The sequence below is a fragment of the Anthonomus grandis genome, chromosome 1 (genome assembly GCF_022605725.1).
Source record: "Anthonomus grandis grandis chromosome 1, icAntGran1.3, whole genome shotgun sequence".
Lineage (NCBI taxonomy): Eukaryota > Metazoa > Arthropoda > Insecta > Coleoptera > Curculionidae > Anthonomus > Anthonomus grandis.
Genome location: NC_065546.1, coordinates 40,393,362 through 40,417,175, shown reverse-complemented (window position 1 = coordinate 40,417,175; position 23,814 = coordinate 40,393,362). Strand labels below are relative to the sequence as shown.

The 23,814-nt window shown below is 30.9% G+C and overlaps 1 protein-coding gene across 1 annotated transcript in view; it reads left to right on the top strand.

Annotated features, from left to right (window-relative positions):
- Positions 1-23,814, top strand: part of LOC126737736 (dynein regulatory complex subunit 7) — a 234,111-nt gene that overhangs the window by 29,078 nt on the left and 181,219 nt on the right. The gene's annotated exons all lie outside the window — the stretch shown is intronic.

Below are 23,814 nucleotides of genomic sequence, written 5' to 3'. Positions count from 1 at the left end.
AGAAAAAAATCTAGCTATCCTTTTTGTTGAATAAATTAGTTCTTAATTTTTTGACGGAATTTAACGTAACTTGTCTTCTGATTTCAAAAATAAATTCAATATAATTTTTTAACAACCAAATTTTTAATTCAATAACAAATTTATTACGTATATTTTTTTTACATTTGAATGATTTTATATTCATTTTGGTATAGTTTTCTGATTTCAAAAATTAATTCAGTATGAATTTTAAATAAAATTTTTTTTTCTTATTAATATATTATAGAAAATAATTTTTTATTATGATTCTTCACTCTTATTTAAAAAAAAAATAAATATTAATTTTTGCACGTAACTAATAGGAAAAAAATTATTAATTAAATATTTTTTTGTTATTTTAGTTATGTTGAACTAATTTTAGAACAGTTTTCTGATTTAAAAATAAGTTCAATATTATATAGTTTAAATATACATATAATTATACAATAATATATTAATAATTTTAAAGTAAATTTTTACTTCACTTTATAAAAAAGAAACAATTTTTTTAATTTTTTTAAATTTTTTACTCAATCAGTTTTCTAATTTCAAAAATAAATCTCTATTAATTTTTATTAACGAGCAATTTTTTTTTAAATTTATACATTATAAATTTTTTTTAGTGATTTTTTTGGACATCTTTCTGATTTTAAATATAAATTCAATACTAATTTTTTGCAAATGCTTTTGCGCATTTACGCTTCATGAATATTTATATAATGGTTTTACTTATTTTAGAAAATTTTTTAATTTGAAACAATAAATGAATATTAGTTTTTGACACGTAATTTTTTTAATTTGTCTCATGAATTTTTTTATTTTTTTATCCTTTTACTCATTGTTTTACTTATAACTTAACTTTTAAATCTAATTCCACAGAAATTCTTTTTAATTACACTATGAAAATTAAACTACATTTTTTATTTTAATAATCTTGAACTCACCTTTGGACGGTTTTCTGATTTAAAAATAAATTCGATAATATATTATTATACAATCATATATTAACCATTTTAGAGTAATTTTTCTGTTTTCACTTTATATAAAAATATATTTTTTTAATTTTGTTCATTTCTCGGTCATTTAGTTTTATATAAATTTTCATTAACGATTTTTTTTCATTGTACATTATAAATTTTTGATTTGTTTTTAGGGCAGATTTTTGATTTTAGATATAAATTCATTAATAATTTCTTGCAAGTATTTTTGTAAATTTACGCCTGATAAATAATTTAAAAAAATTTTAAATATTTTTACTTATTTTAGAAAAATTTTCTAATTTAAAAAATTGAATATAATTTTTTTATTTTAATGATTCTTTTACTCATAACTTAAGTTCAAAAATTAATTCTACATAAATTTTTGTCTTATAAATCTTTAAAAAAAATTGTCGTATAAATTTTTTTTATTTTAATGATTCTTTTACTCATAACTTAACTTCAAAAATAAATTCTACAGAAATTTTTGACAAGGTTTTTTTTAAAATTTCTATTTATGAAAATTAAATAATTTTTTTTTACATTACGAAAAACATCGTTAAGTTTTAACCAATTATTATCAACATAAATTTAAAAGGTTACAAAAATGAGTAAGTTGCAATTAAAAAGATTACAGTTTTCTGACATCAAAAATTAGCTTTATTTTCAAAAGAAAAAAGAACCTTTTTCAAGAATTAATTAAATAAAAAAAAAATACATTTTTTGATCAGAACTTATTACTAAAATATAATAAAACAAAGCCGAAAAAGTCACTTAAATTTTATGCAATTTTTTTAACAAAGTAATATCGATTTTTTTCCGAATTTTGTGGAAAAAAGAAGCAAATGACCAAATATTACAAGAATAAATTACAAAATAACAACTCCTTTTCCATATTTGGCGTATTTGGTTTGTTAGTTAAATTTGATATTATTATAGTTTTTTTTTAAATTTTAATGAAAATATTGAATCTACAGCATAATAAGGCGGCGACTTTCCCTTATTAGGTGTATAAGAATTGTTGTTATATGTATTTTTATTTTTATTGATTTTTGAGGAATTTATTGGTTTTTCTATGTAGCTATTTATGCTAAATCAATATCAATATTATTTTTAATATTTGAAACAGTTTTCTTTTTAATTGTCTGAAATAAAATACTTATTAATTTTTTTTACGTTTCATTCTTCCAAAAAAAAACTTTTTTGCGCAAATTTTAAGAGAAAATTATATATTCAGTTTTATTTTTGATAGCTTAAGGAAATTTTTTAGCATTTTGTCAAATTACTAATCTTGGTGGGCACGCAGCTACACTTAAAAGCGACTACCACAGTATCAATTTTAACAAATGACAGATGTTCGATTGATATTATTTCGGTATTAAGGACGCAAAACCAAGATAAAAACTTTCATTACAAATGTAAACCCTTAAAGCTTTTAAATGGCTTCTTACGTTAAGGGTGGCCACTTGTAAAGTACCTCTTTGATTTGTGGTTAAACATTAAATTAAGTTTAGACAAATTGTCTAAATAGCTTATAGTGCTTTAGATAAATATTCTCGGAATTCACCCTTAAAATACTATTTTGAAGGGTGTTTAATATTATTTAAAATAAGAAAATATACCTAAATGCGTTTCAAAGAATTTATATTTAATATCATTACTGTTGACAAATTTACAAATTTTCGGACATTATAGGTAACTCAATTTCACTTGCTCATATACATATCTGTATACAGTGTGGTGACTTTAACTGGAATAAATTCAGTTAAAACTAATCAAATTTTATCTCGCAAAATTCCTGAGACCCGTCGATTTTTGTTTATTTTTTTTTCACATTTTAAGATAGTTTTTGTATTTTTTCACGTACAGGGGGGGTCCAAATTAACCCAAACCCTTTTTTTAAACTCTCATTGAAAAGAGCCCTTTTTCCTGATTAAATTGCCCTATTTACTTTTGTGATTATCTAAAGGAGAAATACGAAAAAAAAATAAAAACCACTAAATTATTAAAAGTCTCGAAATATTTTGTGTTGGTAAATTTTTGGCATGTTTGTTTATTTTATTAGTATCGAGACATTTCCTGACATTGTTGTGGTGTCACTGTTAAAGTGAATTTCAACCAGTTGTTAAATAAGTTAACTTATATTGAAAAAATGCCTTATTTATCCGAATGCCACAAGATTGAAATCTTAATGATGATTGGTTATGGGGACAGAAGTCGTACTCAGCTAGAGGTTGTCCACTTATTCAGGCAGAAATATCCAGATTTGCCACCTATTAACGAAGGTACGGTTAGTAAAATCGAAAGCAGATTTCGAGAAGTTGGGCACGTGAGGGATGTTTCAAGACAAAGGCCTTCTAAAATCGATGAAAACACCCAATTAAATGTATCGTTAGCGATGGAAGAAAATCCGGTAACTGTAGCCAGAAAAGTAGCTCGCGAAAACTCTATTCATCATAAACCTGTGCTAAAAATTTTAAAAAGTGCAAACAAAGACCTTATAAAATGCAACCTGTTCAAGAGTTATTGGAAGACGATCCAGATCGCAGAGTTCAGTTCTGTGAATTAATGATGAACGCCATTGACGAAAATCGCATATCTTCGGAGGGGATCTTTTTTCTGATGAGGCTACATTCACCCTAAATGGCCATGTTAATAAGCAGAACTGTCGCTACTGGTCTAACGAGAACCCACACTGGGTAAGGGAAACTAATACACAATATCTCCAGAAAACTAATGTTTGGGCTGGCATAATTGGCAGACAAGTTATAGGGCCCATATTCTTCAATGATACTTTAACTGGGGAAAGATATCTAGAATTTCTTGAACATGAACTAGTTCCAGTCTTATGTGCCTTATATCCGAGTCAGTTCGATCCAGATTTGTATGATGAAAGAATCTGGATGCAACAAGATGGTGCTCCCATACATTATGCCCGTAATGTACGCCAGTATTTAGATAACAATTTTCCAAACAGATGGATTGGTAGAAGGGGTGCAATCGAGTGGCCGGCACGTTCTCCCGATCTCACTCCACTTGATTTTTTTCTGTAGGGACATTTGAAAAGTCAAATTTATATGAGCAAACCAGGAAACCTAGACGAACTCAAAGAACGTATTAGGCAAGAAATCCGACAAATATCTCCAGAAGTGTTAGAAAATGTCAGAAACGAATTTTATTATCGTCTTGGGCTTTGCCAACAAGTAAATGGTGCTCATTTTGAGCATCTTATACATTAAACGCAATTTTTAATAATTTAATGGTTTTTTTTCGTATTTCTGCTTTAGATAATCACAAAAGTAAATAGAGCAATTTAATCAAGAAAAAGGGCTCTTTTCAATGAGAGTTTAAAAAAAGTGGCTTTCCATTAGGTAGGCTTTAGTAGGTGAAAAAATACAAAAACTATCTTGAAATGTGAAAAAAAATAAACAAAAATCGACGGGTCTCAGGAATTTTGCGAGATAAATTTTGATTAGTTTTAACTGAATTTATTCCAGTTAAAGTCACCACACTGTATAATCGACTTAGACCTCTGTTGACTTTCTGACCTAAAAAACAATCGAAATAAACGCCGAATACCAAAGTTGTCCGGTGTAACGTGAACCGACAAAAGTTAAAAAATAAAAAAAGTAAAAGAAAAACAATAAGAGTCCATTTCATGAATGGGAAAATGAGAAATATGAATGGGCCATAGTAAAACGTAGTAAAACTACAAAACAAATAAAAAGCAGACTTACCGCATTCAAACTTTCTATGCCCTTCGTTTCGTTCCGAAGCCAACTTTTATATAATGGGAAATAAAATTCTGATGGAGTTAGTTTGTACAGACCGGGAGCTTATGTATCATATCCTTTATATACAAATTAATATTTTTATGAATACTTTATTATATTTTAGTTTACATAGTTTCGACCAATTTGTTTATTAGTATCTCAATATTAATTATTTATTGATTTTCTGAAAAAAAAATCAAAAAGTGTGGAACTTTTTGATTTTTTTTTTTAAAACCTAAATTGTAATTTTTCTAATTTTTTTTAGTCTATATGTCATATAAGCCTATTTTGTTTACAAAATTTACAACATATGAAAATCTAAGTATTAATTAATTTTTGTTAACTATTACAAGATTTTAATACAGGAAAACCTAGAATATTAATTAATTTAAAAAAAAATTAGTTAAGAAAGTTAATAAAATTAGATCATAAGAGTTTTAAGGTGGTTTAAATTAAATTAGATAATTCTCACGAGATATTTCTCACTTTTCTATTTAAAATGCCGAGTATATCTGACATTTCTCGAATATCTTCGGAGATATTTTTTTTTCAATATGCACAACTATCGTTAATTATTGCTAACAAAAAAGGATACTATGCAATACGTCTTTATACAGCTGATAAAAAACACATAGTAATAAAATGTTATTTAACCACAAGAGTTTCAGGGTCGTTTTGATTTGTCAATTTTTGAGCATTTACTTATGTCTTTAATTTAAAAGTTTCTAGTATATCCGAAATCTCGAATTTTTAAAAATAATTTGAATTCAAAAATATGTTAAACATACAGTAAAACCTCTCTTGAGCGGACAATCATGGGACCTTCAAAAAGTGTCCGCTCAACGGAGGTGTCCGTCCAAGGGAAAAAGGCCGCACAGAAGCAAAATTAAACAGCATCTTATTTTTTTAAACAAGTTTAATATTAATTATTTAATGACAATAAGTATATAATTAGCGTTACAAAATAATTATAATTATGCAAAAAAATAAACTTAAAAAACAAACCAAAACAGAAACTTATGAAATAACAAACCGAAAATAAACTAAACTAGTACATACATACATATAAAGATTTTTGTAAGAAATAATATGTAAATATTTTGGAACACATGTACAAATTAAGATCATTGTTTATGTTTAAAATATTCTAATAAAGACGTTTGTCAATTTTTTTCTTGAGCAAAGTATCTTGGAAATGAAGATCAAGCTTAGATAGTAAATCTAGAGCAGATAGGTCACCCCTAGCCTGAGTAAAGCGTTTTAACTGTTGCGTCATATTAAAAGCCTGTTGATAGGTAGTCAATTCCTTTTCTTCCTCAACGTGTTCCTCTTCTGACTCATCGGATAATACCACTACTTCCTCTGGATTCGAAACCTCCAGAGGAAGGTCATCAATTTGCTCTAATATTAAATCATTGTCTACATTAAAAAATTCGTTGATATCATTATTGTTTATCATTCTATAATTATTCTTATATGTTTATAAAGTAAATTGCATCTAGGACGTGTATTTTTCTTGTTAATTCTTGGGCTGATTCAGCAGTTTTTATGGCTTATAAAAGTTTTTTAATAATGATAGTCCTATAAAATGTTTTAAAACTCTTAATAATGCCCTGATCTAAAAGCTTTACAATAGAAGTGCAGTTTGGAGGCAAAAAAAATCAATTTAATATTTTTCATTCTTATATCCTTTGGGTGACAACATGCATTGTCGAGAAATAATAAAATTTCTCGCTTTTCACGCATCATTTTTTTATCAAATTGATTTAACCATTCGGCCATTAGTTCATTAGTTCACCGGTCATCCAAGCTTTTTTATTCCACCTATAAGTAACTGGCAATTCTTTCACATTAATATTTTTAAATGCTCTTGGTTTGGCCGTTTTTCCGATCACTAGAGGTTTTTCTTTTTGTCCCTCCATATTTACACAAAAAAGAATAGTCAGTCTCTCTCTTGAAAATTTACCTCCAATACATCTTTCTCGCTTCAAATGTAGAGTCCTGTTTGGCACTGCTCGGAAAAATAGCCCAGTCTCATCAGCATTATAGATATTTTTGGGAGCATAGTTCTTAATTATAGATGGTACTTTCTCCCAAAATGTCGTGACATCGGCAGAGTTCACACTTGCGGCCTCCCCACTGATAGTTCTAAAAGCAATGTTGTGCTGGGTACGAAACTTTTGCAGCCAACCTTCTGATGCACTGAAAGTTCTATACCCCAAACCATCAGCGATTTCTTTGGCTTTCGTTATAACAATTGTACCTAAAAAGATAATAGGCATATGTAAAATATACAGTAATATGTGTTATAATTGAAGTATGTTTTTGAAGGTGGTAGACAATGGTACAGTGAAAACATCTTGTCGGACTTGCATTGTCTTATTTATTTAATGTAACACGACGTTTCGGTTGGTAAGTATCTCCAACCGTTTTCAAGTGTAAACTGACTCAGTTTTAATTCCGACTCAGTTCATAATTGAAGTATGTTACCTGATAATGGAATATTTTTGCTTCGAGCTCTAATGAACCACTCATAGCACTGTCTGTCAATATTTCGGCCCTCTTCTCTTAGGAAGCTTCTTTTTTCATTCACATGTATATTTGAGTGGAACTTACTTTATAAAACATCCTTATTTTTAATAATCTCAGCTGCCTGTGTTTTTCCTATTCCAAACCGTTTTGCTAAGTCGTGTACGCTTAGATTGTCTTTATTAAAAATCTCAATTACGTCAACTTTTTCTTTAAGAGTTAGCACTTTACGTTTCGACGACATATCGGTTGTTACGCTAATAACGCTAGAAGATACAACAATAAACTAAAGCCAAATGCATTAACAAAACAGTCAAAACACAAAAACATCCCGACAAACCGGCGCCATGCGAGGAGTACCGTCCGCATGCAATCCGTAATGCAACCCCCGATTGCGTGTTTAAATTTTTTCTGTGTCCGCTCAAGAGAAGGTTTAGCGGTTCTTCGGACCACTTTTAGGTGTTCGCGTCCGCCCGAGACAGTGTCCGTTAAAGCATATGGGAATTTAGTATATTTTCAATGCGACCAAAAAAAATGTCCGCTCAAGGGAGTTGTCCGTCTATTGAAGGTGTCCGTATCGGGAGGTTTGACTGTATTTCAATTTTACCAGTGACATAGTCCGCGTTTGGATCGAACCATATGTTGAACTGATAATATTTTGTCTGCATTCGATTTTAATATACCAATAATGTTGGTAATGGACTATAACAAGGCTTTTAATACTCTGAGCCATAAACATATAATAAGTATTTTGTTTTTATTTGGTTTAGAGAATTATAGATTTTTTTTGGATTAAAGAGCATGCTCATTAATTGTCTTAAAAATAGCTACCGTTATAACGTTTTTTTTATGATTTCTTTTACCGAGTCTCAAGGCTCTATCTTTGAGCAAATCCTTATTTTAGTATATGTGTGAAACATCAAAAAAATATGGATCTTATCGAAGCAGCACTATTATGCTTATGATAATTGCTTTCCCAATCGGTGGACAATCTCGATAGATAAACCTTTACCAAAAGTGTCAAATTTATTGATCGGATAGTAATAAGTATTTTGCCAGTTTTATCCAAATTTTTTAAAAGGGTGTAATTAAACCAGCTGATCACATACTGCAATGTAAATAAAATTTTTCTGGAAAATTAATGTGGCTGTAGAAAAGCTTAACTACGAGTTGCTCTCGCTACCGTCGCTGTTGACATAATAAATAAAAATAGGCCTTAATAGATAGAAAATTATCATCGACACTTATGTTTTCGATTTTTCGAAAGCGTTCGATATGATCAATGACTTTCTTTTAATAGCAATATCGTATTATCAAGTTCTTATCTAGTCGGTAGAGCTCAATAAATAATATTTTTTTATAATTGCTTTTCTGATGATTTTAAAACCTTATAGGATTCTATTCTGAGGCTCTTTTTGTTTACTTTCTACACTTTTGATTACTTGATTTTTTTAAATGCATCCTATATTTATTTAATCATGATATAAATTTCCTTAAGCAGCTCACTTTGAACATAACTTTAAACTTAGCCTTTTAAAAACTAGTGTTATGAAATTTGACCCTAAAAAAGATTTTCTCAAAAGCAATAGGATGGATATTAATACATCCACGTATAACTCTTACTAAATCTAATAGTGCAGAGATATTGGATGTTGTTCTGGCTACTGAAATGAGACTTTGTGAACATGTAAGACCATTAATTCAAAAGTCACTTTTTAACATTTTTAACATTAATCGGCGTATTTATAGTTTTTATGTTGTTTTTTTTTCTTTGTGAATCTCTGATCCTGTTATTGTAATATCATTTATGATCCGTGCTTAGACATAAATCATAAAAATCGGAAAAAATACGACATTTGCTTAGGCCTAATAGTTTTATAATGAAAATATTACCATATTTCTCATAGTTTTTAAGAACTTAACTGGTTGATGAGGATGGATAGGCGTAAAGAGTGGCATATGGGGAACTTCTTATTTAAAATTCCATTAAACCCGTCATTTTCACTAGTACAGAAGCTCTAGTAGGATACCACCTTCGGACTGCTCCGTTTCAGTGCTCATTTGCTTCTAATGTCATTAAGCTCATTAGATATCATTAAACTCATTATCTGTTGAATCTTAGTATCGATTAACCTGCAATGTTTATTCAACCTCTTATATATATTGTGGAAGAATTTTTGTTTTATTTCTTAATTTTGTGTTTGTTTTCTTTCTTGAATTTATAACTTATACCAGGTGAAAGTTCCTAAGTCTGTGAGTGGCTACCATTCATTAATACCTTGGTACTGTTTACGGATTTTTAAAAAATCATTGCTTACAATTCAATTTCCAAATATCTGCAATTATGAATTTTAGGGTTAAAAGAAAAATTATAAAGAATTAATTTATACCAACAATGACAATGACCCTATAAAATTTATTGAGCACTACAAAAACTGACGTTTAATTATCTATAGTGTCTGCGATTAACATAATAAGTAAATGCGTGTAGTCAAAAAAAAATTAAACCTTACAGATATTAATCAATATCTGCTATGTGATTCGCTGGTCCTATGAAAGCTTACTTATTGCGATACCGTGTATAGTAAGTATATGCTTCAGAGATGCTGGGAAGATAGGAATTTAAAAACTTAAAAATGTTTTATAATATATGATATTAAGAAAACGCTACCCAATATATTAAGCCTAGGGAAGCCAAGTGGTTGATTATGCACAACAGAGGGGTTTTTTACGCACCTTCATTGCCTTTTAAACCAAAAAACTCAAAATACACTTATTTTTACAATAAAAAAATAGCATTTCGCAGAGGTATTCACAATATTACAAGCCGTTATAAAAGACGAAACTTATAAAGGATCATTTTCTTATTAAATTTCAAAAATTACATTATATTAAATAACTGTCATACAAATACCGAAAGACCGTTGTTTAGTTCAAGTTTTTTAAAGACAATATTTTTAGGAAATTACTACAAGAACAATAAAACATCATTTAGCAGGCATTTTTTAGTAGCTAAATAAAAAAAATACATTAAATAAATATTGGTACTATAATTTTTATTATTATTATAAATATATGCATGATATATGAGATATTGCAACCATTTTTGCTAAAATGTATACAGGGTCGTGTAAAATAAGTGGTCGGTAAAGTTTAAATTGTTAAAACTTTTTTCTAGCAACTCCGTGATAATTTTGGTATTAGAATTGAAAAGAACAGCGTAAGTTATTTCGGTAACAGTTAATAAAATTAAAAAGCATCTTAAAAATCCCTTGTGGATAAACATGACCTAAGACTATCACAAATACTTTATTTAAGATCAAAAATTGTTTTTCGAGTTTAATTGTTTTTTTTTATGTAATTGAATAGGTAAAAAAAAGGAGCAATTAATTTATTACGTAAAAAAACATAAAAACACCAAACAAAAAAGCACAAATTACAACAAATGTTCAAAGTGGTTTCCATTTTGCTGAAGACACAATCTTGCCCTACGCGTTATTGCGCGAGTAGCCCTTAAAACAAAAAATGGATTTCTCTTTATTTCATTAACAGCCCAGTTAATCCTTTGCATCAGTTGTTCACGGGTATTTATCTCCACGGTATATACTAACTCATTTAAATGTCCCCATAAATAATAATCTAATAAAGTTAGATCTGGAGATCGAGGAGGCCAATTTATGGACCACCTCAACCAATCCAACGTTCAGGAAAATGGTTATTCATCCACTCACGCACATTGCGACCAAAATGAGCAGGCGCTCCGCTCCGTCTTGTTGAAAAATCATGTTTTGGCGTAAGATAAGAGGAACTTCTTCCAGAAGCTGCACAAGATTATTTTCCATCATATGAAGATAATTCTCCAAAGTTAGCCGATTGGGTAATTCTATCGGGCCAATAAGTTGGTCCCCGATTAATCCCGCCCACAAATTTACCGAAAACCTTCTTTGAAAATTACTACGCCTTATGGCTCTTGGATTTTGATCCGCCCAAAAATGCATATTATGCATGTTAAATGAACCATTTCGTGTGAAAGTGGCTTCGTCCGTCCATAAAATGGAAGGAATTAAGTTTGGATTATTAATTACCCATTGACAAAATTGGATCCTCAACGGAAAATCGTCTGGCTCTAAATCTTGGACCCGCTGGTAATGAAACGGATGTAACCCTTGGGATCTTAGCATTCTTCCAATCTAATAAAAATTAAATTACTATCGTAACAATAAGTAATTTTTTTAATTACTTACTATAGAGCGAGGGATATGTGTGGCTCTTGACACATTTCTTATACTTGCCCCCGGATTTTCTTCAAAAACATTTGAAACATTTTCTAAATTATAATCTTCTTGTGGTCTGCCTTATCCACGAGCTCTTTGAAAACTTCCGTTATTGCATAAATTTCGGTGAGTGTTTATAAAAACTTGACGATCTGGAACATGTCTTAGGGGAAATCTTCGGCGATACTCACGGAGAGCCGCTAAAGAACTGCCATTACACAAACCATAAACAAAATGCATGTCAGCTAACTCTTTTTGTCTAATTTGTAAATCTATCCATAATTTTTGAAAAATGAATCACAAAAAAGAACTAATTTACTTTGCCAAAGCAAATTTAAAAAATATGAAATGTCAACAAAACCTTAAACAAAATTTAACAAATAAACTAATTGTCAACAAACACAGAACTATTATTTTACAAGATGTTATTTGTAGTTACTTTTTGAAATACCAATTCATGATTTATTAATAATTGATTTTTTCGAAAACGGAAGCTCCTATCAAAATTAGACAAGAGCACCTTTTTTATGTAAAAATGTTTATTCTTTTCAATTCTAATACCAAAATTATCACGGAGTTGCTAGAAAAAAAGTTTTAACAATTTTAAACTTTACCGACCACTTATTTTACACATATTTACACACATTTTTGCAAAAATGGTTGCAATATCAGTTTTTAATAAAACCAATAGTAAATGTTGAAAATTTCAAAAGATTACAACTAGGCGTTCCAGATATATTAACAAAAAACCATCTTTAAAATGATTCATAAAACACCCTGTAACTTAAAAACGATGCACTCTTGAACCATACTGTATATGGACTTTTTGTCTTATTTTTAGACAAAGATGCGGCTGGTAAAATATTGCGATGTAATTTCGGGACACCCTGTATAGTGTGTTATGTGCTCCAGAAAATGTGCTAGCTCAGTATAATTTTTGTACCAAATAATAAATGTCATCACCGACAATCGAAGTCACACTTTGGGTTTACATTGAGATGTCCTTAGAGCGGGCTTCTCGAAGCACTCCAGTGGTATATGTATAATATGTTGGCTACTACTGGAGATGACGATGAACTCGTTAGAAGAGCTTTATTCTGGGCTTAAAACTTATCTTTGAATTAAAAGTAGGAGTTACGGAGACAAATCTCGAAAAGGTTAATCACCCCCTGCAGTGAAAGTCCATTGCGTTCTACAAGTGTTGCTTGTTGTTTCCCTGATGATGTAAAAAGGGGTGGCACATTTGTTTAAATACTACATTAGTAGTCTAAAGGAGTTCGAGGAAATATGCTGAGTTTCGTACAGGGAAAGCCATGTTCGCTTGTATTTCACAATTTCCGATGTTAAAATCGCAAAAGCAATTGAACATCAAGACGCCATCTCAAAGATAACCATACGAGTTTTAGTATCGAAGGCCATTTTAAAATACCAATTGGTTACCAGAGACTGGGTATACCAAATCCCCTGCGAATGTAGAGAGTGATAGAGAAGATAAAGCGACCACTGGAAGTCAGGACAAAGGAAAAGTGGACCGGAACAGAAGGTAAACACACATTGGACAGAATCAAAAATTTTTTGCAATTAACAACATTGGAAGACTATAACATTTCTGGAAGCTACTTACATGACGCAAAACAAAGGCAACTTTAACCAGGCCAGTACTGATACCTTTACTGAAGACCTCTACTATCAGAAAACTGCAAGTTCTGATGCGCTTCCCTCATAACTACTTGTCACACCTTTATACACACCTCTAGTATACATATGTATAAAAGGTTGGAGATATTTCGTCTTTTCTGGGATATCTTTAAATATGTTCGGAATTGGCGGAGTAATCACATAGTAATTATTTTTTGTTAATTAATCATCCTAATAAATTTGTAAAAAGAGAGTAATCTCTACTATTAAAGAGTTTTAGATTCAACATTTTGCGCATGGCTGCCAACAACTGCTTTCGTTTTGGATATTTTTGAAATTTTGAGTATTTCCAAAGATAATGATAAATTCCACAATCTTTGAAAATTGTTTTTGTTGATCACGGAACCTGCTGATGTTAATCAAACGTAACGCCTTCAATGTTGATTTGAAATAATATAATATGGCTCTCATAAAATGAAATAGCACTAAGTGTAATCAAAGGTGTGTAGTGTTATCCGGAAATATGCTCGAGCACGTCGATTATTTATCGTAAAAAAATATACGGACGTCAACAGTTATTTTTTTCAATGACAATCCTGTTTTTTTTAATGATGATTATTTTAGGGGTTTAAAAAGTTACATATATGTACCAAATTTAATTTTTTGTTCATTAAAAGATGTTTAACAAATACTTTCTTATTCGAAAAATTAATTCAGTTTAATAGTCTTTCTTTAATAAATGCTTGAAATGTTAAGTATAAAAAAAGTAAGGAGAATAGTATCAATCTTGCGGGAACAAATAGAATATGTCCTATTTCCGGATGAATCAACGTTTATGTTGAATGGGGAAGTAAATCGTCAAAATTGTCATTATTGACCGAAGGCTACTCAACGTCCAGAATAAGTCTTTGGGCAGGGATTGTGATGTTATAGGACCGTTTTTCTTTCAAGAAAATTCTAATGGAGCAAGATATTTAATATTCTTGTAAGAGGACTTAGTTCTGAATTTGGCTATTTTATTTTCTTACCTAGAAACTGATGTCCGAATAAAAATATCTAGTTTTAACAGGACGGCGCCCCTCCTCATCTCGCAAGACATGTCCGTGAGTACCTGGATGATTTATTTTTAGGTAGATGGATTGGCAGAAGATCCTTTGAATGGTGACCGAAGTCTCCTGACTTTTTCTTATGAAATTACTAGACTAAGGAGTAAAAACTTTCGAAGTAGGTTAATTTTCGACGAAGCGATTATAAATGTTCAAAATGAGTTTCAGTTCCGTTTTAGATATTGTCAGTTAGTAAATGGACAACATTTTGAACACTTAATAAAAAAAAGACTATTGAATTGAAAAGACAAGGAGTAAAAAATTGAAATTTGGCATGCATGCGTAAGGTGTTAAACTTATTGTAACTGTTAATAATGATATTCATTAGAAAAGAGGTTTACCATTTAAAAAATAATCGATGTCGTCATATCTCATATTTGAGACACCTTATGACAATCTTTATACATTAAAATAAAGACAAATTAAAATCCTAATCGAGGTGTCCAAGCATATTTGAGAAAAAAAACATCTTTGAATTTTTTTTGTTTGTAGTTGGCATGTCGTTTGTATGAATGCTCCCGGTCTAAAAGCAGTAGTTAAACTGTATTATTCATGTCTCTCTCTCTCGCCCGTTCTTCGTTTAGAAGCAGCCCGACCCGACTGGATGCGATTTATTATTTTTAAGTGAATCGCTTAATTACGCCAAACGACTGCGACGGCGACCTGTTGATTCGGAAATGCCATTAATTTTTATTAACTTAAAAGTTGCTCGTATACTCAACTGAAAACTCCGGCCACGTCAAGATTTATGTTTTTATCAAAACGTGAAAAGTGAGAGTTTTTATACTCTTTAAGGGAGTTTTAGAAAGTTTTATTGGGAGCATCGCGAGTTTTTAATTCTATAAAAAGTTTTCAAAAATGTGGCTTAAGGGCGTATACAAGTGATTTTATGAATTCGCGAAATCAATTAAAAATCTATTTTCATATTTATGCCTGGTATGCTTCTCAGTTTCAGATATATTAAAAGATGTAAGAAAAATAAATTTTTTCACATACAGGGTGTCCCGAAATTACATCGCAATATTTTACCAGCCGCAACTTTGTCTAAAAATAAGACAAAAACTTCATATATAGGAATCTCGAAAGTGAATCGTTTCCATGTTACAGGGTGTTTTATAATTCCTACTGAAAATTGTTTTTTGTTAATATTTTCAAAACGCCTGGTCGTTACTTTTCGAAATGTTTGTCGTATAATACTGTTATTATTACTAACTGATGTTTAACATTTTATGCTAAAATGTATACAGGGTCGATTAAAATTAGTGTTCAGCAAAGATAAAAATGTCATAACTTTTTTTCTAGTTACTTTTTAATTATTTGGATAGTAAAATTAAAAAGAACCAACATTTTTACATAAAAAGGTGCTCTTGTCTTATTTCGACAGGAGCGCCCGTTTTTGAAATAATCAGAATAAGTGTTTTGCAACCTACATTACAAGTATTTTTGATCACGTTCAATAAAATTAAAAGGTATGTTACAAATCATCAGTTATAAACATGGTACAAATACTTAATTTTAAGATCAAAAACTGTTTTCTTTATTTAAAATTTTATTTCAAAATTGTAAACAATTGAGAAAAATTAAAACAATTAACTTATTAACTAAAAAAAAAAGAAAATACCAAACAAAACAAATTATCTTGCCCTACGCCTTATTGCGCGAGAAGCCCTTAAAATAGAAAATGGATTTCCCTTAATCTCATTAACCGCCAAATTAATCCTCTGAATTAATTCTTCACGGGTATTAGTTTTTACAGCATGTACCAATTCGTTTAAATGACCAGCACATAAATAGTAATCTACTGATATTAGATCTAGAGATCGAGGAGGCCAATTTATAGGATCACCTCGATCAATCCAACTTTCAGCAAAATGGATATCCATTCACTGACGAGCATGACGTCCAAAATGAGCAGGCGCTCCATCGTGCTGAAATATTAAATTCTGTCGTATGTTAAGAAGAACGTCTTCCAAAAGCTGCCCAAAATTCTGTTCCAGCATATTGAAATAGTTTTCAGAGGTAAGACGGTTTAGTAACTCTATCGGGCCAATACGTTGGTCCCCGATTAATACCGCCTACAAATTTATTAAAAACCTCCTCTGAAAGTTGGTAGGTCGTATCGCTCTTGGATTGTCATCTGCCCAAACATGCATTCGTCGGCTTAAGATGCAAATGGCCTAACTCCAGTTTTAGCTAAAATTAACATTTTAGGTTGGTTAGGTTCATAAAAATTAACCGCGTCGACTTAAATACGCCTAACAACCGAAATGTCAAAAATGCCGCGACAAAATACCAGTCGAAACTTGCCTATCTCCGGCTTAATTTTCAACAATACGCAATTGGCCTCAGTGTGTAATGGTAATAACAGGTGAAATGTTGTTGTTCTTAATTTTATGTGCATAAAATAATATCTGAGGTAAGTATCGATAATTTTTTAACGCTTTAATTACCTTTGACGTTCAAATTATCTAGAGAACATAAATTTAGTATTTAAATTTTGTGCATTCTTGGGTAAATCTGATGTTAAAATATCGTGTTGGAGGCAATTTTCATCTTATACTTACTTAGTTTGGATAGGAGATTATTTATAGTTTCGATGAAAAACATAAAAGTACCTATTAATATTTTTTCCCCTATAATACCTATAAAAAATCTAATTTAGAATTTGGCTTTACTGTAAAAACTAACATTATGAATTTTTGCTTAGCTACATAAAAGTATACTTTCTAATTAATGCTGTATATTTCAGAATGAATCCGCAATCCCGTGCGATGAAAATGCTTTTATTGGCTAAGCAAAACACCCAGGAAAAGCCCAACGGACAAAGCGATTCCGAAAGCGATATAACAAGAGATTTCTTAACATTTTGTGATACTTTCGATCAAAATGAGGATTTATCTACACTCTTAGCTGAGTACTAATCTAGCAAGCTCCTCAGCATCTAATAACCACTTATTAGCTGACGACAATTTAATTACTGATGATGATTTACTCACCCTGGCTAAAGAAGAAGTTGCTAACCTGAATTTTATCTCCTCAAATTTTCCTGAAGATGAAATCTACATTAAACCAGAAGATCGTCAGAATTTCGTTCCAGAATCAATTCATGGTAAAGAAGTCCCAACCTCCATTTTGGAAGAAGAAGTTATTGCAGTTTCTTCTAGTCGTTCAGATAAATCTTATGAACCCAGTGAAAATGAAACAAAGTTCAAGTGAAAATGAAGAGCTACAAAATCGATACCCCTTCACGGCAAAAAGAGACGTCATGTAGATCAAAAGGAATGGAAGAAAAATAAAAATAAGATTTTGAGACAAGAAGGAAAGGAATATTTTGAAAAACAAAAGCAAGAAGAAAAATGGAATTATGATATTAAAAAAAGCAAAAGCTATAGGACCGAGATGCAAATGCAGTAATGGTAAGTCACAAAAACCAGTAATGAAGTGCAATGAGATAACAGAAGATCAAAGAACAGAAATTTTTACAAGATTTTGGAATTTTTTGTGGAACGAAAAACAATTGTTTCTAAGGACGCTGGTTGAAAAGAAAAGTACTTCAAGAGCTAGGGACCGAAAAAAAGAGAACGAGTCAAGAACGGAATTTTCCTATATATATTTTCTTTATACAACATCCAAGATAAGAGTATGCAAAACAATGTTTTGCAATACTCTTTTAATTGCACCAAGAACTGTTGCACATTGGTTGATTGAAAAAAATTAATCACACCACACTGCAAATGATTTGGTGGATGATGACCTTAATGATACGCGTGATAATAATTCCTCCCAAATAGTGAATCAAAAAGCGAAAATCGACACACAAAAAGAAAATTTGTGCAATTTCTTTAAAGTTCTTCCAAAACTAGAGTCACATTATTGTCGAAAGAGCACAAAGAAATTATACCTTGAAAGATCTTGGCAAACAAAAATGGAATTATATCGGTTTATAAGAATGACTGGTGTAGAAAAAACGATTCACAACCGCTATCTATTGCAGCATTTAATAACAGTTTCGACGATTTTAATTTAGATGAATGTGATACGTGTGTGGGTTACAAGACTGGTAATATCGACGAAGCTACCTATCAAGAACATCAGAAGAAAAAGAAGGAGGCACGAAAGGAAAAAGAGGTTGACAAAACAAAAGAAGATGTAAAAGCTTTTTCAATGGATTTGCAATCAGTTCTACTGAGTCCAAAATCTAATGTCAGTGCTCTATATTATAAAACAAAATTAATAGTCCATAATTTTACAATTATGGACATTAAATCCATGGATGGATATTGTTTCCTCTCGCATGAGGGTCATGCCGGACAAACTGCCAACACATTTGCTACCATCATTTACAAGTTTTTAGAGACTAATATTATACACACTTTTCAACTTTGCACAAAAGCATGGGATTACAATTGAGCAAAAGTTTTTAGAAAAAGGGAATAAGCAAATGGAGTGCGATTCAATGCACTCCACAATCGAGCGGAAACTAAAAAACCAGAGTCATAAACGTCCCAGCAGACTATGTCAATATTTGTCAAACTGCTCGTATAAATCCGAAACCCTACGTGGTGGAGTACTTGGATCATACATATTTTAAAAACTTTCAAGATGTTCAATATATTAGTTCCATCCGTCTTGGTAGATCGTCAGGTGGTCCTACTGTAACAAACATTAGAGCACTTCAGTATAATGAACACAGAATTCTCTTTAAAATCAGGCATACAGAAGAATGGATGCCTTTGCCTTATAGAATGACGAAAAAAGATAAAAAAATCTGGAATTTAGAAGAGTTGCCGTTAATGTATCCGACTCCAATACCAATTAAATCTGAAAAATTTCAACACTTAATGGACCTTAAATCTTCAATTCCTAAGGACTTTCATTTTTTTTATGATAACTTACCACATTTGTAAAATGCCTCTTTCTTTTTGTCTTTTGCTTGCGTCTTTAGAGTTTTTTTATAATTAAGTTGCAATAAATCAGATTATTGCCTATCTCCTGTTGCGAACCCATGCTCATTGAACGCATATTACCTAACTCCCAATATTTCAAGAATAAAGCCTATTTTTGACAAGAGCAACAATTTTCTATGTTCTAGCATTAAAAAAAATAAAATATTTTGGAAACTTATCTTGTTTTATTATATTTTCTCATTCTGACAAGTTTTTTTGCATCTCCTGAATAATTTAAAATTTTGGAGTTAGGCCATTTGCATCTTAAGCCGATGATATTATGCATATTAAACGAACCATTTCTAGTGAAGGTAGCTTTAGTAGCTTCGTAGTCAGTCCATAAAATAAAAGGGACTAAAATTGGGTTGTTAATTATCCATTTACAAAATTGGACCCTCAGCGCAAAATAGTCCGATACCAACTCTTCAAATCTTTGGTTATGATAGGGATGTAAGCTTTGGATTCTTAAAATTTAAATTTTTACTATTACCTATGTCGGCAGTATTTTTTTTAAATAATTACTATTGACCGGGCGATTTTCTTCGAAATAGTTTAAGACGTTTTCCAAGTTATGATTTGCTTATGGCCTGCCTTGTCCACGAGCTATTCGAAATCTTCCATTTTCAAAAGTTACATCACAAGTTATGGTGAATATTAACAAAAACTTAACGATGGCAGCAGCTAACGAGCTGCCATTATACAAACCATACACAAAATGCATATCGCCCAACTCTTGATTCGTAACTCTATGCATAGTTTTAAACAAACAACACAAAGAACTATTTAACTTTACCAACGTAAATGTAAAATAATTAAAATGCTAATCAAAACGTCAAACAAAATTCAAGCAATAAACAAATTGTCAACAAGTACTGCCAACTACTATTTTTCATTTTATAGATAGTTACCTTTTCAATACCAAGTCATGATTTACTTAATAATAATTTTTCTTAAAACCGGAGGTTTCTAACGAAATAAGACAAGAGTACCTTTTTGATGTACAAATTTTGATTTTAATTTTACTATCCAAATAATTAAAAAGTAACCAGAAAAAAAAGTTATGATATTACTTCTTTGCTGACCACTAATTTTAAACGACCTTCTATACATTTTAGTATAAAATTTTATCAAATCAGTAACAATAACAGTAGTATACGATAAAAATTTCGGAAAGTGACGACCAGGCGTTTTGAAAATATTAACAAAAAACCATTAATCCATTAAACCAGGAATTATAAAATACCCTGTAACATGAAAACGTTTCATGTATATGAAGTTTTTGTCTTATTTTTAGAAAAAGATGCGGCTGGTAAAATATTGCGATGTAATTTCGGGACACCCTGTATAGTGGTGCAAAAAACAGACAATTTAATTGTGATATTAAACAAAACTTAAATATACGTATTCATATGACTCCATCTCACTGTACAATACATTCCCACTATTCAAACCCAACTAAGAAAAACTAAAACTTCTTCTAGCGTATCAAACAACCGCTCTAGGTGGGAAATAACGGTTTGTGTCCTTGTGAATAGGACCACCATATGGGAAAAACCGGTGTGGAACCGCGCAAAAGGTTTTTGATCCGCGACCCTTTTTTTCTCTCTGGTCCTTAGCGATCGCCCTTTCGTTCCCGCGAGAATCGGGAACGGCATGAGGGGATTCATCATTGTCTGCTCTGGTCTAGGATTACTCCTTTGTTATCTCAGAGAACCGAATTTGTATGGCAGGTATATTAGTTCAATTCTATTTAAAGAAAGCGGTGTGTCAAGCGATATAAAACGCATGAAAAGGAATAATGTAAAGGATGTTTAATATTTGAAAAAAAACCCTTACTGGTGAAGTTCTCTGATTAGGTTTTGGTCAAATATCAGAATGTATTACTTAGTACAATTCTAGTTATAATACCTGCCAAAATACCATCCAATAATATAGATTTTCCCTTCTTGTTTCGACATTTTCGATTAAGCATGCTGTTACAAACATCCTTATTTACATAGCTTGTAGGACAAATTTGTAATAGGTTGATATATTATTCGCTACACAGAGGTAATCCGAAGCATTTGGACATGTTAGCCGGTTAGACAAAGGGCATTTGAGGCCTGCCTGGCCGAGGCAGCGAGCGCGCCCTAATTTCGGCTAATAGATTCCCAAAGGGCCCGAGCAAGCACAGCGGGATAATTTAGGGATAACACCGGCAGCGTATTCACATCAGCGAAGACCGGGAGAGGCCGAAGGGAGGACGTGAAATCGCGGGGTTCAGTTCAATACCCATCAGGACCTCCGCATAGGCCGGGGTTGACCCTCGGGGTCTTCTTATAGTTGTTATGACCTTTCCTTGCCTTTATTCGATCCAGGCTCTTATAGTCCTTAACGGCAGGTATTTTCAAATTATGGGAAATGTTTTACTACTTTCTTTAACAAATGTAAGAACGTGTTAATAATAATAATCGTCTTTTATTCAAAAAAAAACAACAGATTGAGAAATATTACAAATGAAAAAAAAAAGACAAGTCTAGCCATAAATTTCGGTAATCATACATAATAACAATAAGAAGACAGATGAAATATTATTAAGAAATAATTGTTCCCACAAAAAAATACTTATATACTTCTTTATACTCATGGGGGAGATATAAAACTCACAATCTGTACCAAAACAGCACACGATATTAGTAAGTTAGAAAATACGAGCTCAACTGTTCTCTAAACAAATACAACCTAAATCCTGACTTAAACTTAGTTAAATTATGTGTAGCAAATCATTGTTTGGCAAGGAGTTACCTGTTTTAATCGCATTATAAGTAAAAGACTTCTTGTATGTTCCTGTATTATATCGAGGAATAATATATTTAAATTTCTTTCTGGTATTTATATCATGGACGCTCAAGTTGGTTGTAAATTTATTTTTTAGAGATGTAGATATGAATTAATGAATAAGTAATTAAACCATCTACAAAAACACCCAAATGTTGAGTTCTACGATTTGACAATTTAGCCAGTTCAACTCATTAATTTTATGTAATATGTGATCTGATTTTCTTAAATTAAAAATTAGACGAATATATATATTATGCACCTTTTGAATACAATATTGTTCCGCTTGACGAAGGCAACGGTCATAAATAAAATGAGCATAGTTAAAGTGGGAAAGTACAAGAGTTTCACCTAACATTGCCATTAACTTGGTACTTAAAAGGTTTTATTTGGAATATAATTGTTTAAGCGATATATATGACCTTTGTAGAAGTTGCTTAACATGATCGGAAAAGTTAAGCTGACAATCAAGTATAACATCTAGATTACGAGCAGAATTACAAAATGGTAATATTTGGTAATCTATTTTAATTATAATATAATTTTTTTAATATTGGTTTTGATTTCTTTTGCCAAACAGCATAAGTTTTGATTTTTATGAAGTCAGTTGAAGGCCGTGTTGTTTAGAGAGATCTTTTAGGTTGTTTAGTTCATGATTAATAGTTTCGTTACAAGTAACAACGTCTTTTGAAGAGAAGTGATAGTACATCTGGGTATCGTTAACAAAAGCTTGTATCTTTCCGACATGAAGAGAACTTATAAGTTCAGACGTGTAAATAATGAAGAAAAGGGGACTCTCTATCCTTGGATAGAGCCCTGAGGTACTCCTGATAGTATGGCACACCATTAACAAACATATCATTTACAAACACTTTTTGTGACTTGTAAGAGAACTATGATGCGATGAGTGACAGTGAGTCGACGTCAAAACCGTAATATCTTAGCTCTGCCAACAAGAACAGATGATTTATAGTGTCAAATGTTTTGGAGTAATCTAATAGTATAAGAATACTTTCAAGTCCATGATCCAGTGTCTCCATTATATCATCAAATACCACAGCCAAGGCGGAGGATGTGGAATACCCTTTACGAAACTTGTTTTCCAATTCTGAGATCATACCATTATCATTTAAATATGAGTACATTTGGCTGTATAAAACTTTCTTCATTATTTTCGAAATGGCAGGTAAAGTTGTTATAATGCGTAAGTCATTAAAGGTCTTTGTGGTTTTTTGAGTTTTTTTATTTATTCAATACTTTACAAACACCAAGTAGGTAATTACATGTAAAGTAAAGACAAAAGTACATAGTAAATTTAATTTCTTTTAGAGTAACATTTAAATCTACATGTATCTCACTTAGAACTTGATTACTCACAGACATCATACGATTAAAAGGAGATTCATTTCTAGAACTAGAATAAAATATTTTTCCATAATTGGATTCTAATTCTTCTCTTTGACAGATTAAAAGCAATATAATTTATTGAACAACTATCATTAAATATTATATCATTAACTATATAGTACAAAAACATCACAGCTTGTCTCCCTTCTTTTAAAAAGTGACTAAATATGAAAACTAGCAAGCATAGAATTGTAAGAGGTATCATAAATGGATAATAGCTATTTTTACTTAAATGCAAATACCTTAAAAAGCGCTTCTGAACCCTTTCAATTTGATCTATGTGTATGGCCTCGATAGGCATCCATATTTGTGAGGCATATTTAAGATGT